This window comes from Chiloscyllium plagiosum, chromosome 1 (genome assembly GCF_004010195.1).
Source record: "Chiloscyllium plagiosum isolate BGI_BamShark_2017 chromosome 1, ASM401019v2, whole genome shotgun sequence".
Classification (NCBI taxonomy): Eukaryota; Metazoa; Chordata; class Chondrichthyes; order Orectolobiformes; family Hemiscylliidae; genus Chiloscyllium; species Chiloscyllium plagiosum.
This window is the reverse complement of record NC_057710.1, coordinates 35,378,911-35,394,581: the sequence shown is the minus strand read 5'-3', so window position 1 is coordinate 35,394,581 and position 15,671 is coordinate 35,378,911. Positions and strand designations below refer to the sequence as shown.

General features: G+C 42.2%; 1 protein-coding gene across 1 annotated transcript in view; it reads right to left on the bottom strand.

The window, feature by feature from the left end:
- The window catches only part of dcc (DCC netrin 1 receptor), a 1,293,953-nt gene that overhangs the window by 1,189,475 nt on the left and 88,807 nt on the right, over positions 1 to 15,671 (bottom strand). The window lies entirely within an intron of this gene.

Here is a 15,671-nt window from a genome sequence, read left to right as displayed (position 1 = left end):
ATTTGTCTTTTCATCATATCCATGCCCCTTGTGATTTTATAAACTTCTGTAAGGTCATCCCTCAGCATCCGACGATCCAGGGAAAATAGGACCAGCCTATTCAGTCTCTTCCAATGGCTCAAGCCCTCCAATCCTGGAAACATCCTTGTTAATCTTTTCTGAACCCTTTCAAGTTTTATAACATCCTTCCGATAGGAGAGAGACCAGGACTGAGTGCAGTATTCCAAACATGACCTAACCAATATCCTGTACAGCTGCAACATGACCTCCCAACTCCTATATTCAATGCACAACCAATAAAGGGAGGAATCTCTTCAGCCAGAGGGTGGTGAATTTGTGGAACTCATTGCTTCAAAAGGATATGGGAGCCAAGTCATTGAGTGTATTTAGAACATAGAACATAGAACAATACAGGGCAAAACGGCCCTTGATGTTGCGCCGACCTGTGAACTAATCTAAGCCCATCACCCTACACTATCCCACCATCATCCATATGCTTATCCAAGGACTGTATAAATGCCCCTAATGTGCTGAGTTAACTACATTGGCAGCAGGCATTCCATACCCTTACCACTCTCTGAGTGAAGAACCTGCCTCTAACATCTGTCTTAAATCTATCACCCCTTAATTTGAAGCTATGCCCCCTCATACAAGCGGATGTCATCATTCTAGGAAAAGGACTCTCACTATCCACCCTATCTAGCCCTTTGATCATCTTGTTTGTCTCTATTAAATTGCCTCTTAGCCTTTTTCTCTCTAATGAGAACAGACCCAAGTCCCTCAGCCTTTCCTCATAAGACCTTCACTTCAGGCCAGGCAACATCTTGGTAAATCTCCTCTGCACCTTTTCCAATGCTTTCACATCTTTATGTAATGGGGTGACCAGAACTGTACACAATATTCCAAGTGAGGCCGCGCTAGTGTTTTGTACAGTTGCAGCATGACATCACGGCTCCGGAAGTCAATCCCTCTACCAATAAAACCAACATACTTTATGCCTCATTGAGTTTCTTGAGAAGGTGACCAAGCATGTGGATGAGGTGTCATTTAAGAGAGATTATAGATAGGTACTTCATTAGTAAGGGGCTAAAGAGTTTCAGGGAGAAGGCAGGAGAAATATATCAGCCATGATCAAATGGAGCAGACTCGATGGACCGAATGGATTAATTCTACTCCTCTGCCTTATGATCTCATGGTCTGACAGAACACATAAAAGTGTTAGATAGTATCAGGTGGGAATGTTGCTCTTCCTGCCCAGGACCTTTCATGCACAATATAAAGAAAGGGTCAAGCACCATTCCCAACAGCAACCCACTTAATTTTCTGACATCCTGGTGTAATGTTCACAAAAGGTTCTGCCCTCTGAGAGCTAATATTCCAAATTCTGGGATTCATTATCATTCTTTTCCCACAAAGGGAACACACACCTTTTAATATTACATTGGAACCATTTATTCAACAATCAGCCTGTTAGGGTTTTTCAACAAAGTGCTATCGATTACTTGCTGTTTGGTGTTCAGCTCAACAAGAATTCTGTCAATTTGGGCGACTCACCAGAATGTTTTCTTTTGAATTAATTCTCAAGATATGAGCATTCTGACGAGGCCAGATTTGATATCACATCCCTGGGTATCCTGAGGAGGTGATGATGGGTCTTCTTTATGAAACACTGTTGTTTGATACAGCTGAGTAGTTTGCTAGGCCATTTCCTAGGCCTGTTAAATGTCAAGCAAATTGCAGCAGGAATGCAATCTTATTTAGACCAAACAGGGTAAGGGCAGCAGCTTTCCATTCCGAAAGGACATTTTTGAGATAGGTTGGTTTTAATGTGATACCTTGGTGGGTTTTTTTAAACAAAGCATTTTTAAATTTTAGACTATTTAAAACAGAATTAAAATTTATGCACTGAAGTGGTATGATTTGAATAGCTGTTCTCAAGATTATTATTCCAGGAAAAGAAGGCAAAATGTTACCCCCTCCTAAGGCATTGAGGGATAGTGAAATGCCAGGGAGCCATACTGGGAGAGCCTCCCAATGCTTTCAGGGCACTATGCCAATCTAACTCATTAAAAGGCTGAGTTCAGATCATATGACAAAGAGCAGAAGTAGGCCATTCAGCCTGAGTGCTATCCTCGGCCATCTTCCTAGGCCACCTATGTTTTGGTGGAAAACTAGCACCGGCTACATGGTGAGGCTGCCAGCTGCATGGAGGCCATCTCGCACGGGACATTGTAAACAGACTCATGGCCAAATGCAAGGTAGGCCCCCAGTGACTCTGCTGTTTAGGGCTTTCCCCTCTGACCGCCATGACCTTGGTTCAGTATAGGAACCAAAGTTTCACCTCCACTGCAAGGATGTCGCAAAATGGAGATGGCCTTCATAATCTCCTTGCACCAGCGACTTGAGTACGACATGACAAATGCTCACCATCACTGAGAGCAACAGGCAAAGTGAGTTCCCTGTGACGGGTTCTCAGGGACTACTCTGCCGCAGAATGATAACACTGCAAGTTTGGTTAACGGAGGAGTAAAGAGTATTAAATTTTAAGGGTTAATCTTGTATAAGATGGAGGACAGCTTGCTGGCAATTTTGCATTTTAATTCAAGTTAATTAAGAGTATTTAATCTTAATTAATCCTGGCAGGCGAACTCAATCCCATGTGTTGTCCAGGTGAAAGTGAGGACTGCAGATACTGGAGATCAGAGCTGAAAATGTGTTGCTGGAAAAGCACAGCAGGTCAGGAAGAAGATTGCAGGTTAGGAAGGTGGTGCTGAGTTCGAGGGTTGGAACTGAGACAAGGTGGGGGAGGGGAAATGAGGAAACTGGAGAAATCTGAGTTCATCCCTTGTGGTTGGAGGGTTCCTAAGCGGAAGATGAGGCTCCCTACCTTTTATCTTAGCCTGCTTGGCACACTTTCCTCATTCCTGAAGAAGGGCTCATGCCCGAATCGTCGATTCTCCTGCTCCTTGGATGCTGCCTGACCTGCTGCGCTTTTCCAGCAACACATTTTCACCCATGTGTTGTCCAGCCTGTCTCAGACTCTCCTGACAGTCTGGATGACCGTCTCTGCAGGGAGCGTGCCCAGCTTTGGCACTGGGCTTTCGAGCTTGAGGATAGCACATTGTTAGACTGCACCTGAAGGAAAGGGGTCATCCCGCAGCTTAGGGAAGTGTAATTACGTTAGGAATGAGTGACCTCACAATAAGTGAGGCAAGCGTGTAGTCAGGAACGGCCCAGGGTGCATTTCACTCAAGAACTGTTTCTCTTTGATGGAGAAAAATGGAGAATAAATGCAGCAGGGCCCAGCTACACAAAACAGAGCAGACAGACAGGAGGAGCTGCAGAAGTGTTTGTACTTGTGGAATATTATCCTCTAATCACCAATTTAGAGATTGGTGATAGAGACTGCCAAGTAATAAAAAGAAATTTGATCTATTCAGTCATCGCTAAATATTGGGTCTTGGGATCATTATAAACACTGAAGTTGGAGACTGAAGAAGTGTGCAAGCACTTGTCAAAAAGGCATAGCAGCCAGCACCAAGCAAACATTAGAAGAATTGGAAAAGTAAAATTTCAGAGAACACTCAAGGCACTGTAGGATGAGTATGTGTGGAATAACTGGCACCATGTGGTATATGCCACCTCTACCAGTCCAAGGTACCGGGATAGGGCTGTTTGAGGCAGATTGCTGCCTCCAATCCTCCATTATATTTGTTTTGACTTGTGTTTATCTAGGGATTAGTGGTTGAGGATACTCCATCATGATGGTATCTACAGAAAAGGCACTGTATTTAGATAACAAAAAGATTTTTTACTTGATAACAATGAGTACAAATACATTTAATCAGATATAATCACAAACCCCTTAGGAACCTATTAAAGATACATTTTCCCCTTCCATAAGTTAGAATAGAATTCCTTATCGCCACCTACATATTGTCGTAGAGATGTACAGCACAAACAGACCCTTTGGTCCAACTCGTCCATGCCAACCAGATTGTGTGATAATGGCCAGACCCAGCAGAACCTGAAAAGGCACACTCTTATAGAATAGTGGGAAGCCAAATATGACTGTCTAGGAAATGAAAGCTGTGGCACAGAGGAGTGATGTTTAAAAACCTAACCAGAGGAAGCCTATTAATTAAAAACTGAAAGAACTGAGGATGTCTCAAATCAGAAACAAAAACAGAGAAGTTGCTGGAAAAGCTCACAGGTCTGACAGAACTGAGGAAGGGTCACCACACCCAAAATGGTTACTCTGATTTTTCTTCACAGATACTGTCAGATCAGCTGAGTTTTTCCAGCAACTTCCATTTTTGAAACCTATTAATTATCCATTTCCCAAACATCACAGAGCAGACCTCTGCCTTGGAGGGTTGCACATACAAACAGCCCCAACACCTTAAAATGTATGAGGTGGAGAACATTCTGGCAATAGTCATAAAAATGACAATACAACTGGCATGTGGCTTTGTATTATATACATTAGAACAGAACAAAGGGCAAAAATAAGTCATTTGTTTCTAAATCTCTCTTCTTGAATGCTGCCTGGCTATAATACATTTCCCTCACTTCATCTGTGCAGGCCTCAATGTAACAAAGTGCCTGGTCGATGGTTGAAACACGTTTACCTCTTTTGTTGCAAGCATTATCCTGTTAACCCAGTGCCACTTCCTAAGCCCATCTAACATATCACAGGGAGGTTTCGAACCCACCGTCTCAGCAGAAGCAAAAGAACCAAAGGGAACATGAGGAAAAACATTTTTACACAGCGTGTGATTGGAATTTGAAATGTTTTGCCTAAGAGTGTGGTGGATGTACCTCCAATGGGGACTTTCACAAGGTATTGGATACATAGATGAAGAGATAAGACTGCAGAGCTACCAGGAAGGTGTGGGAGTTTGGGACTAAGTAAAATGCTCTTGCAGGTAACTGGCATGAATTTGATAGGGCAAATGGTTTCCTTCTCTACCCTAATCATTCTCTGATCCTACGGTGACAGCAGCAAGCGGGGTTTGGAAAGTAGGGGTAGTAGGGAGAGGTGCAGATGAGCACTGGCTGCCTGTCTCTACAGCCATGGCCACGAGCCAAAGCTTGTGTCTGCGAGGGATGTGTGACTGATGCTATGTCAACAGGTCGTGTGACCCTCGGTTTAAATTCATTACTCAGATGAGATGGAAGGCCTGAATAAAGCATACTGACAAGCCTGGAATAAAAAAGACAGAAAATCAAGACAAAACAGGCAACATAAAAAGAGCTCTGCTAATTTCATCCCCCCAGGCTTTCTTTCCATCCACCCTGCGCAGGCTATTTGTAAATGGTTTTCTCCCTTTTCTTAATGTGTGTGGTATTAGTCTGGGCTTTACAAGATTTCTTTATGCGTGTTAAGGCTGAACTCAGGAAAAGTTCAATGAATCATTTTGCATTTAAGGGACTGCTTTAAACAATTAAGCTGCCAAAAATCAAATCCCAGCTGTTGGATTCCCGCTGTGCTCCAAAGTGCTCCACTCTTTCACTGCCAGACATGTTTGGCCCGAGCGGATGCTACACATCTACAGTCTTTGTCTTTGTCCCACCCCAATACCTATTCCAAAAAACAGAGACATAGAGGGTATAGTTTATAGTCACTAATACCACACTACTTTAGGATGGGATGTTTATTCCTAGGGAGGGAATTCACAATATATATTACTGTATATACGTTGTACAATATATTTAATCAAAGCTGTCCTTGTGGTGCACACCACACAAGTTATTTTCAATTTAAGCCTGGACTACACTCCTGTTTACTTTCGGCCTAGTTTTCTCAGCCCCATTATTAGTATTATCACTGCCATTCCAGCTAAGATCAATTGGATCAGTGCATACCTTGCCTCAGTACTTCAAACAAAAGTCACTTTTCACTCCTGCTGCTGGGGGTGAGAAGGTGAGGAAGCTGTGTTACCCAAAGTCAAGGGCATCATTTTTATCAGAGCTAGTAATTGAACAGGTTGCATTTACTGATAAAACCAAAATACTGTGACCTTTCATCAGAACTGGGAAATGTTAGAAATGGTCTGACTTTCTCACTTCTTGTGTCGGTTATCAAACTGAAATATTGGGCTGAAGCTTTTAGTTTTCTTAGCTCAGTGCAAGCCGCATTAAAGTTGTGGTGATTCTTGTTCTGAGACTGAGTGAATTTTCTCCCCCAGATCTTGCCAGACCGATTCTATTTATTGGCATTTCTGCCTCAGGGTGAATATTAAGTCTTTGTCTTACTACATACCATTCTCTGAGCAACTCACCCCTCACTGCCATCCTGGGCACCATGTCTAAAAGCCCACTGTGCACCTGGACAAGTGCTACCTGTCCAGAACTGCCCTGCACGGTTCTTGTCATTTGCCCCAGGAGACAGGCAGACTGGAGACTATCGGCACCCCGCAACACTCACCCCGTATGGGCATGGTCCTGAATTCCTGCTGGATGGAGTGGTGCACAAGCCAGACGGACCAGCACTGGAGGTCATAAACCCACACTATACCAGCCTGGTCTAATGGTACCAACTTGGGTTGAACCAGGCTCAGCACTGTAGGAGGTAGGTTCATGTCATTTCTCTTTATTTCTTCACACTCACTCTACCTCCTTTACGCACTCACATCCCACCAATGCTCACACTCTATCACTCTCACTAATGTCTCCAACATAGAGTCATAGACATGTACAGCATGGAAACAGACCCTTCGGTCCAATCCGTCCATGCCGACCAGATATCCCAACCCAATCTAATCCTACCTGCCAGCACTTGGCCCATATCCCTCCAAACCCTTCCTATTCATATGCCCATCCAGATGCCTCTTAAATGTTGCAATTGTACCAGCCTACACCACTTTCTCTGGCAGCTCATGCCATACACGTGCCATCCTCTGTGTGAAAAAGTTGCCCCTTAGGTCTCTTTTATATCTTTCTCCTCTCACCCTAAACCTCTGCCCTCTAGTTCTGGACTCTCCGACCCCAGGGAAAATACTTTGCCTACTCACCCTCACACACCCCATACTGCAACGTACTAATCCTCTACGTATTCTGTCCTGTTGACCCATTTACTCAGGACACCACATGCCTCCCTCCTGCACTAAGAGCTGTGCCACCCCCTTACATCTTCCAAAATACCTGTCTGTCATTCCAGGAACAAAACAGCCCACAATAGAGCAGAAAGAACCGAGTGGACCACACATCATTCAGCTGCTCATCCCTTATGAGCAGATGATCCTGACTCTGATCACCCAGGGCAGGGGCCTGGGTTGACATTGAAGGTTGCTGGGTTGACTAACTGTGCTGGGATCCCCTAAGCAAAGGTTAAGCCCCAAGAGTGAATTGAGGCCTGGTGACAACATGAGTAAGCTCCCTGACTTTATTTCTGCACTAAACGGCACAGCAAGCCAGAAGTAATATTGACCTGGTTTCCCCAGCTCACAGTCAATGCATAAAAACACAAGGTAAGACAAAGCAAAGTGGTGTTGCTACAAGGCTCAGGCTGAGTGAGCACTATGACCAAAAGATCATCAGACCATTCGATATAGGAGCAGAATTAGGCTATTTGGCCCATCAAGTCTTCTCCACCATTTAATCGTGGTTGATACATTTCTCAACACCTTCTCCTAGCTTCTCCTCATAGCCCTTGAGCCCTTTACCAATCAAGAACCTAACCACCTCTGTTGTAAATACACTCAACTTGGCCTCCACAGCTTTCTGCAGCAGTGAGTTCCGCAGGTTAACCACCCTCTCGCTGAAGAAATTCCTCCTCAGCTCAGTTCTAAAGGGTCATCCCTTCACCCTGAGGCTGTGCCCTCAAGTCCTAATTTCTCCTACTCATGGTAACATCATCTCTATGTCCCACTCTATCCAGGGACTCTTAGTATTCTGTATGTTTCAATCAGATCACCCTTCATCTTTCTCAACTTCATCAAGTACAGTCCCAGAGTCTTCAATCACTTCTCATACGATTAGATTAGATTACATTACAGTGTGGAAACAGGCCCTTCAGCCCAACAAGTCCACACCGACCCGCCGAAGCGCAACCCACCCATACCCCTACATTTACCCCTTACCTAACACTACAGGCAATTTAGCATGGCCAATTCACCTGACCTGCACATCTTTGCGACTTGTACTCCACACAGTCAGTCATTGAGGCGGGAATTGAACCCGGGTCTCTGGCGCTGTGAGGCAGCAGTGCTAACCAGTGTGCCACCGTGCCGCCCTTAATGATATGCCCATCATTTCCAGGATCAATCTTGTGAACCTCCTCTGGACTCCCTTCAAAGCCAGCGCATCCTTCCTTAGATATTGGGCCCAAAATATTCCAAATGCAGTCTGACCAGAGCCACAGCAATACATCTCTGCTCTTGTATTCTAGCCCTCTTGAAACATCACATTTCCCTTCCTATCTGCCAACTGAACCTGCATGTTAACCTTATGAGAATCCTGAACTAGAATTCCCAAGTCTCTCTGTGCTTTAGATTTCTGAAGCCTTTCCTTACTTAGAAAATAGTCTCCACCTTCTTTCACCATTGTACTTAAACTCATACTTTCTCACATTGTATTCCATTTGCCAATTCTTTGCTTCGCTGTCTTAGTTAGCCTGTCCAAGTCGTACTGCAGCCTCCCCACTACCTCAGCACTACCTGCCTTTCCACCTATCTTTGTGTCATCTGCAAACTTAACAACATTGGCCTCAGTTCCTTCATCCAGATTGTTAATGTATAATGTGAATAGCTGTCCCAACACTGCAGAGTCCTGCTAGTCACTGGCTGCCATCCTGAAAATGATCCATTTATTCCTAATCTCTGCTTTCTGCCAGTCAGCGAATCCTCTATCGATGCCAGTACCTTGCTCCTAACACCATGGGCTCTTATCTTACTTAGCAGCCTCCTACACAGCACCTTGTCACAGGCCTTCTGGAAATCCAAATAGATCACGTCCACTGACTCTCCTTTGTCTAACTTGCTTGTTGCCTCCTAAGGAATTCTAACAGATTTGTCAGGCATGACCTTCCCTTGAAAAGTTGTGCTCACTCAGCCCTATTTTACCATGCACTTGCAAATGCTGATGAGGAAAGAGTCCAGAGATACAGCCAGGTCCAATCTATAAGCTAGATCTGTGCTTCTGAGTCTTTGGAGCAGCATCACAGAACTAGTTGCTGGTGCAGCCTGAGATCCAGATAAAAGTGCAGAAGCATCCGGTAAGTAGACTTAAGATGTGCTTTGATGGTTCACAGCAGCTGGCACATGTCAAATACCAATGCCCATTGAAATGGGGAGTGTGTCACCAAAGTTAATGGAGCATGTCCTGCAATGTTCAACATAAAAGTCTCACAAGCAATGAGTTGAACTTGTGAAAAACTATTCTGGTTTCCAAGTCAAGTTTTCTCAATGGCTGTTTTGATTAGATTAGATTAGATTACTTACTAAGTAAACAGGCCCTTCGGCTCAACAAGTCCATACTGCCCCTCCAAAGGGCAACCCACCCAGACCCATTTCCCTCTGACTAATGTACCTAACATTATGGGCAATTTAGCATGGCCAATTCACCTGACCTGCACATTTTTGGACTGTGGGAAGAAACCGGAGCATCCAGAGGAAACCCACGCAGACACAGGGAGAATGTGCAAACTCCACACAGACAGTTGCCTGAGGCAGGAATTGAACCCAAGTCTCTGGCGCTGTGAGGCCACTGTGCTGCCCAGAAGTTCAGCAAGATTACAAACAGTGGCAAGTTGGACTATTAACAAGGTGTTTGACAAGCAATGATGACTGTCAATCAGGACCTCAACATTCCCTAGTCAGAATCTCACCATACAACTTGGGTAACTGCACAAGACAATATGATCTCAGCGGCTGAACATTCCTGGGCAAACATCTCACCAGATTCCACCATCACTTTACCATACCCAACTTTAATCAGAGTCTGGTAAGGTTCTTCCCATTAGATCTGTTTCTCATCAGATCTAACCAGACCTGCTGAGTCTTTCCAATATTTTATGTTTGCATTTTATGACAGGTTTGTAGAAATGTTAGAAGTGTTTTCAGACTCAAACCCCAGGATAATGAGCCTATTTTTATCAAAATGACAACAAATGGTTTTGATTATCAGCTTTCTTGTTAATCTCGGTGGTTAATCTTGTCTCATCTTCTTTTAAGCCTAAAACAAAGATGAAATTTCAGGATATGTTTATTTAAAGGTAATTTACATAATTTACAGCAGAACATTAACAGCACTGTAGAATGAGAGAGCATCAAGAAAGATATACCAGGTAGCAGGTCGGGAATGGAAGTTGAACGTGGTGTTTAAGAGCACCAGAAAAGGTAAAGATAGGATATTAAAACAGTTGAGATGCTGGTGATCAAGCCCTTGCCATCTAAATCTGTCATCATAACTCATTCAGAGGCACATCTGTCGTTCAGATACACATTGGTCATTCATAGACACATCTAGCTTGATTGTACATGTATATCAGTTCATAGAATCAAAGGATTCTACACTAGAGAAGGAGGCATTCAGCCCATTATGTCTGTACCAGTTCCTGAAAGAGCTACCCAGCTTGTCCCACTCTCCCACCGTCTCTTCATCGCCCTCCAATTTTGTCCCTTTCAAATATATAAACAGCTTTCTATTGAAACCTCCAATAGAATCTGCCTCCACCACACTCTCAGGCAGCCCATTCTGAATCCTAACAACTCTCTGAGTAAAGAAGTTTCTTCTCATCTAACTCCTAGATCTCTTGCTAACAATCTTCAAATTGTGACCCCTAGTTACTGACACAGCAATGAGTGGGAACTGAATATCCTTCTTTATCCTATCAAGTTCATAGTTTTGAACATCTCAATAAAATCATTTCTTAATCTGCTGTACTCCAAAGAGATTAAGCTCTATTTCTCTCACATTTCCTTGTATCTGAGATCTCTCATTCCTGGTATCATTCCAGCAAATCTCCTTTGAACTCTTTCTCGAGGGTTTTAGTATCCTTCCTTAAATAAGGAGACCAGAATTGAACACATTCTCTAAATGTCATCTGGCCAATGATTTATAGAGATGTAGTATCACTTCCTTATTTTATACCCTATGTAAGCCTTCCTTTTTTAAAGAAAAGAAGCAACACCATGCTGATCAATTGTTTCCCAACATTCTGATCGCCAGATGCTTGGAATTTTCTCGCAACTTCTTCATTATCTGATGAGATTAGATTCCCTGCAGTATGGAAGCAAGCCCTTTGGCCCAACAAGTCCACACCAACCGTTTGAAGAGTAACCCAACCAGACCCATTCCCCCACTTATCCCTGACTAATGCACCTAACACTATAGGCAATTTAACACGGCAAATCCACCTTAACCTGCACATTTTTTTTTGGATTGTGGGAGGAAACCGGAGCACCAGGAGGAAACCCATGCAGACACGGAGAGAATGTGCAAACTCCACAAAGCCAGTTGCCTGAGGCGGGAATGAACCTGGGTCCCTGGCACTGTGAGGCAGCAGTGCTAACCACTGAGCCACCGTGCCACCTCTATATCCTTTTCACAATATGGCATCCAGATCAGCTTTTATTCCTCTATTAGTGAAACCCTGTGTCCTCTTCTGTGGTGGTTTTGGTGGTAAAATACATTTAGTCAGTTGATTGTGACCCTGCCACTTTTCTATCTTCGCAATGATGAAGCTATAGGCAGTCATTGCAATAAGAGGCTTCATTCAGACAGGCAATGGCCAAGTGCCTATGACTGCCAAGCCATTAATCCAGACATCCCAGATCTGGGTGCCATGACAGATGGTGGAATTTGAATTCAGCAAAAAGAAAATTCTCTAATTTTGTCTAATGATGATTGTTGGGAGTTGATTATCAGGGTCATGGTACTGTGTGTGCCACACCAAATTAGGACCAAAAGGAAAGGTCCTTGTCTTGGAATTTTAAAATACTACCATAATCCAGAAGATACTTCAAGTTGAAAGCAGGAAATCAGTTCAGAGAAACTTCACTCAGTACCTGTAATGCAAAAGGTAAGTTAACATTTCTCGTGTTTTCACCTATGAAATACCCCAGAGGCTAGGTGACTTATTCTGAATTCCTAGTGCTTTCTGTTTCTAATCTTGGGGTTCCAGTATTTCTGACTTTTTAAAACAAAGTCCTTGATGTTTTTTTTCCCTGACTATTCCCAATCCACTGCCCAAATGCAATAATCTCAGAGATGCACAGCTTAACAAATGTACAATTGATTTCACACAATTTTTTTTATGCTTAACGAGGCTTCACATTTAAAATGAAACCTTGAAAAACATGTCATAGCATGAACATCAACTGATTTGGAAAATTGCTGTACTCCATTAGGTAAAAGTCACCACTTCCCAAATGGCTGATGCCTATTATGTTAAATTGAAATTAGCACAGAGTATGTAAATGTTGTTTTTTCTATATGCAAGCAACAGGGTCCAGCATATTAATGTGTTGAGCTTCATATGTGCACAAGTGCGCCACACTGTGACCCTGGCTGACAAACCTGTATTGGCTGTCAATGTAATTCTTCATGCATTCAGGATTATCCAACAAATGTTGTCCAACTGCAGAACCACATCCAATGTTGGACACTGTTGTGAGTTTTGCATGCACAGGCTATATCGGTACAGTTAGTAATTTCTTTGCTTTACATACGTGAAGGGCTATGTTCTTTGACATGGTCCACCAGTCTTAGGGATGTACAACCTACATACCTGGCATCATACTAATACTGAAATTTGTATTCTACATGACAAATTGTGTGATAGGTGCAAAATTTCTTAGTGAAGAGCAACAGTCATATTGCATAATAGCTGCTTGAAACAGCGAACTACATCTGCTTACTCTCCAGGTAATCTGAGGTAGACAGGGCATTTTTGAGGACTAAGAGTGACCACCTGAGGGCCCTTCATGAGTTTGTAAAGTGTACAGCATGATATATGAAACCTGCAACATGTACAAACATTGTATTTGTGTCAGTGCACCACACAAACGTCAGTCTTCAGCTGGTTGATTTCTCAGGACAATGCCCTGACCAATCAGAGTTAACCTGCCTAGTTTAAAATTTACAGCTTAACAATAAGCTGTCAATTATCATTAATAAGACCATCTGCGTTGGTAAAGCTTCTATCAGTCAGAGTTTACTTGCCAAACAATCAGTACTTTCCAGTCATAAATATTGGCTTTTCTCTTTTAAACAGATATTTCTTGAAAATTGTCCTGACAAATACAAGATGAAAAGCGTCAACAAAATAAATGTTTTTTTCAGCAACTATAGCTCAATCATTTGAAGCAAAGCAACTCAATGTTGGCAGTTTAGTGACAAAATGAAAGAGGAGTCAGTCAAATTCTCCAACTATGTGCTGTACTAAGCCTGTCTTCTGTCTGTGTGGTTGTGCTTTCCTCAACATGGTTTTCCTTTTCAGATGTAGTTCACCGTAATAGCTTCCAATTATAAGGAATGTTCTGTACCCTAAGCACAATTGTTCCATTCTCTGCACTAATGTTAGCTGATTTGCTGAGCGCTGGAAGAATTTTCTGCCTTTGCTTCGGATTTCTGTCCTCTGCTGCGTGCTGAGTTTTGTTCTTGATGCAAACTAAATCTAGTTCAAAGCAGCTGTAAATGCACCATGCAAAACTCCCCACAGTGCACACAAATCTATCACTGGAGATCTCACTACATAACCTTCTGCCTATAGCTAACGTGCCCAGACAAACTGCTAGATTTATTCTATTCCCAGTAGTTCTACAAAAGATAAACTGAAGCATTTAAAGGAAATGAAGAAAAAATACACAATTCTTCATGATTTATTCTCACAGATTGCTCCCAGCAGTTTCCAGGAAATCAATCTTTAATTCCTGTATATTCTAGGTCAAATTCTTCGACAGTTCTCTATCCCAGACTGTAATGATCCCAGGACTTTATAGCAGAAAAGAAGGCCATTTGTTCACCATGTTAGGTCATTGGAAAATTTTCCAAGTTAGTCCTCTGTCTCATTCTTCCCTAATAGCTTCCTATTCTTTTTCAAATATATATCCTTTTTTTTAGCCAGTGCAGTTCTCCACACTGGTGAAATAAAGAGGGGTGCACTTGAGAAAATTTTGGTTCATGCAAATTATTAGGGCAAAGTAAAAGAAAATTTACTCTGTATTTAACCATGCAGCAGCTACTGAGGGATCACTTAATGCTGTCATTGTGAGCATGCAATAGGAATGTATTTCATTCATGTTTCAGCAAAGGCTCCTTCAGCTTGACAAGGACAAATACCGATTAAAATTTATAATAGATTTGTAGGAACATGGCCTTCTTTACCAATGGCTGTTGAAGCAGAACCTAGAACATTATTTATTGGAATTTGAAGAAGTACTTGAAAATGAAAGCTATAAAGTATATCAGGAATGGACAGAGAAATGGGATTACAGACCAAGGTAACAGATGGGCTAACATTGGCACCACCTCAGTGGGTCGAATGGCCTCCGTTTTACCTAGCTTTTTCAATTGTTCTTTATTTCTTGTGTGAAATAACATACTTAACTTGAATAATTAAGTAAACAAACAACTAGTTTACAAATATATGGCAAAGGTGAACAGGAAAATACCTACTTGTAACTCCATTGTTATCCCTAGTTATATTAAGTTGCTTAACCAGTTAAGCTATAAATGTAACCTAATGCTTACAGCACTCTTGGATCACTTTAAATATTGCCCTCGGTTAAAGGAATAAAATCTTAGACTCACAAATCAATTACCTACCTGCTCATCTAATTAATGTTCTTGAAAATTCATCAGTTACCAGCAGAAAATGGTTACCAAAAGAAACATCTCCTTTCCCCATTTGCACCAAATGCCTGAATGCACCAAAATACCAAGTTAGCAATCATTCTTCATCATGCTCAGTCCTCCTTTGTCTCCATACTGTGGTGTTGCAAACATTTTACAGACAACTCAGGACACAGACCAAGTTGCATTTGCTAAGTCAAGTTCCTCCTACAGATAACTATAACCGCTAGGGATTTTCTATTAAATTCGACTATTTCTAAATAGATTGCTGTCTTTAGCATTCTAATCTGAATCTGACTATCAATCTAAATCAGAATCTGTGATCTTTCTGCAGGGGGTTCTATTTAAGAATTTTTCAAACTCAATGGATCAATGAACAAATTGTAGAAAGATAGCATATAGTAGAACACTACACACAAATTTCAAAAACATATTAAATACAATAAATTTATTTTAAAAGCCGAGAAATTAATGGAAAATTCAAGCAGGTGGGATTGCGGGTAGTGTACTGAGATGGATAAAATACTGGAGGCAGCAAACTAGCAGTAACTGCAAGGTATCCATATCGTGGAAGGAGTTGTATGGATGATCCATAGGAATTTTGTCTCATTGTGTGACAATTGTTCACCAAAGATTCATTGGGATGAACCCAGTAAGAAATGTCATGATGACAACAGCCTTCAGGCCATACAAGATCATATCTGAATTATGGTCAACAGTGGAATCAAGAATCTAGCCAAAGACCTACTTATAGTTACCCAAGTCAGTGCTTGGACCCGAGTTATTTGCAATACATTTATGATTTACATGAGGCAACTAAATGTAATATCTCCAGGTTTGCAGAGACACAATGCTGGGTGGAAGGGTGAACT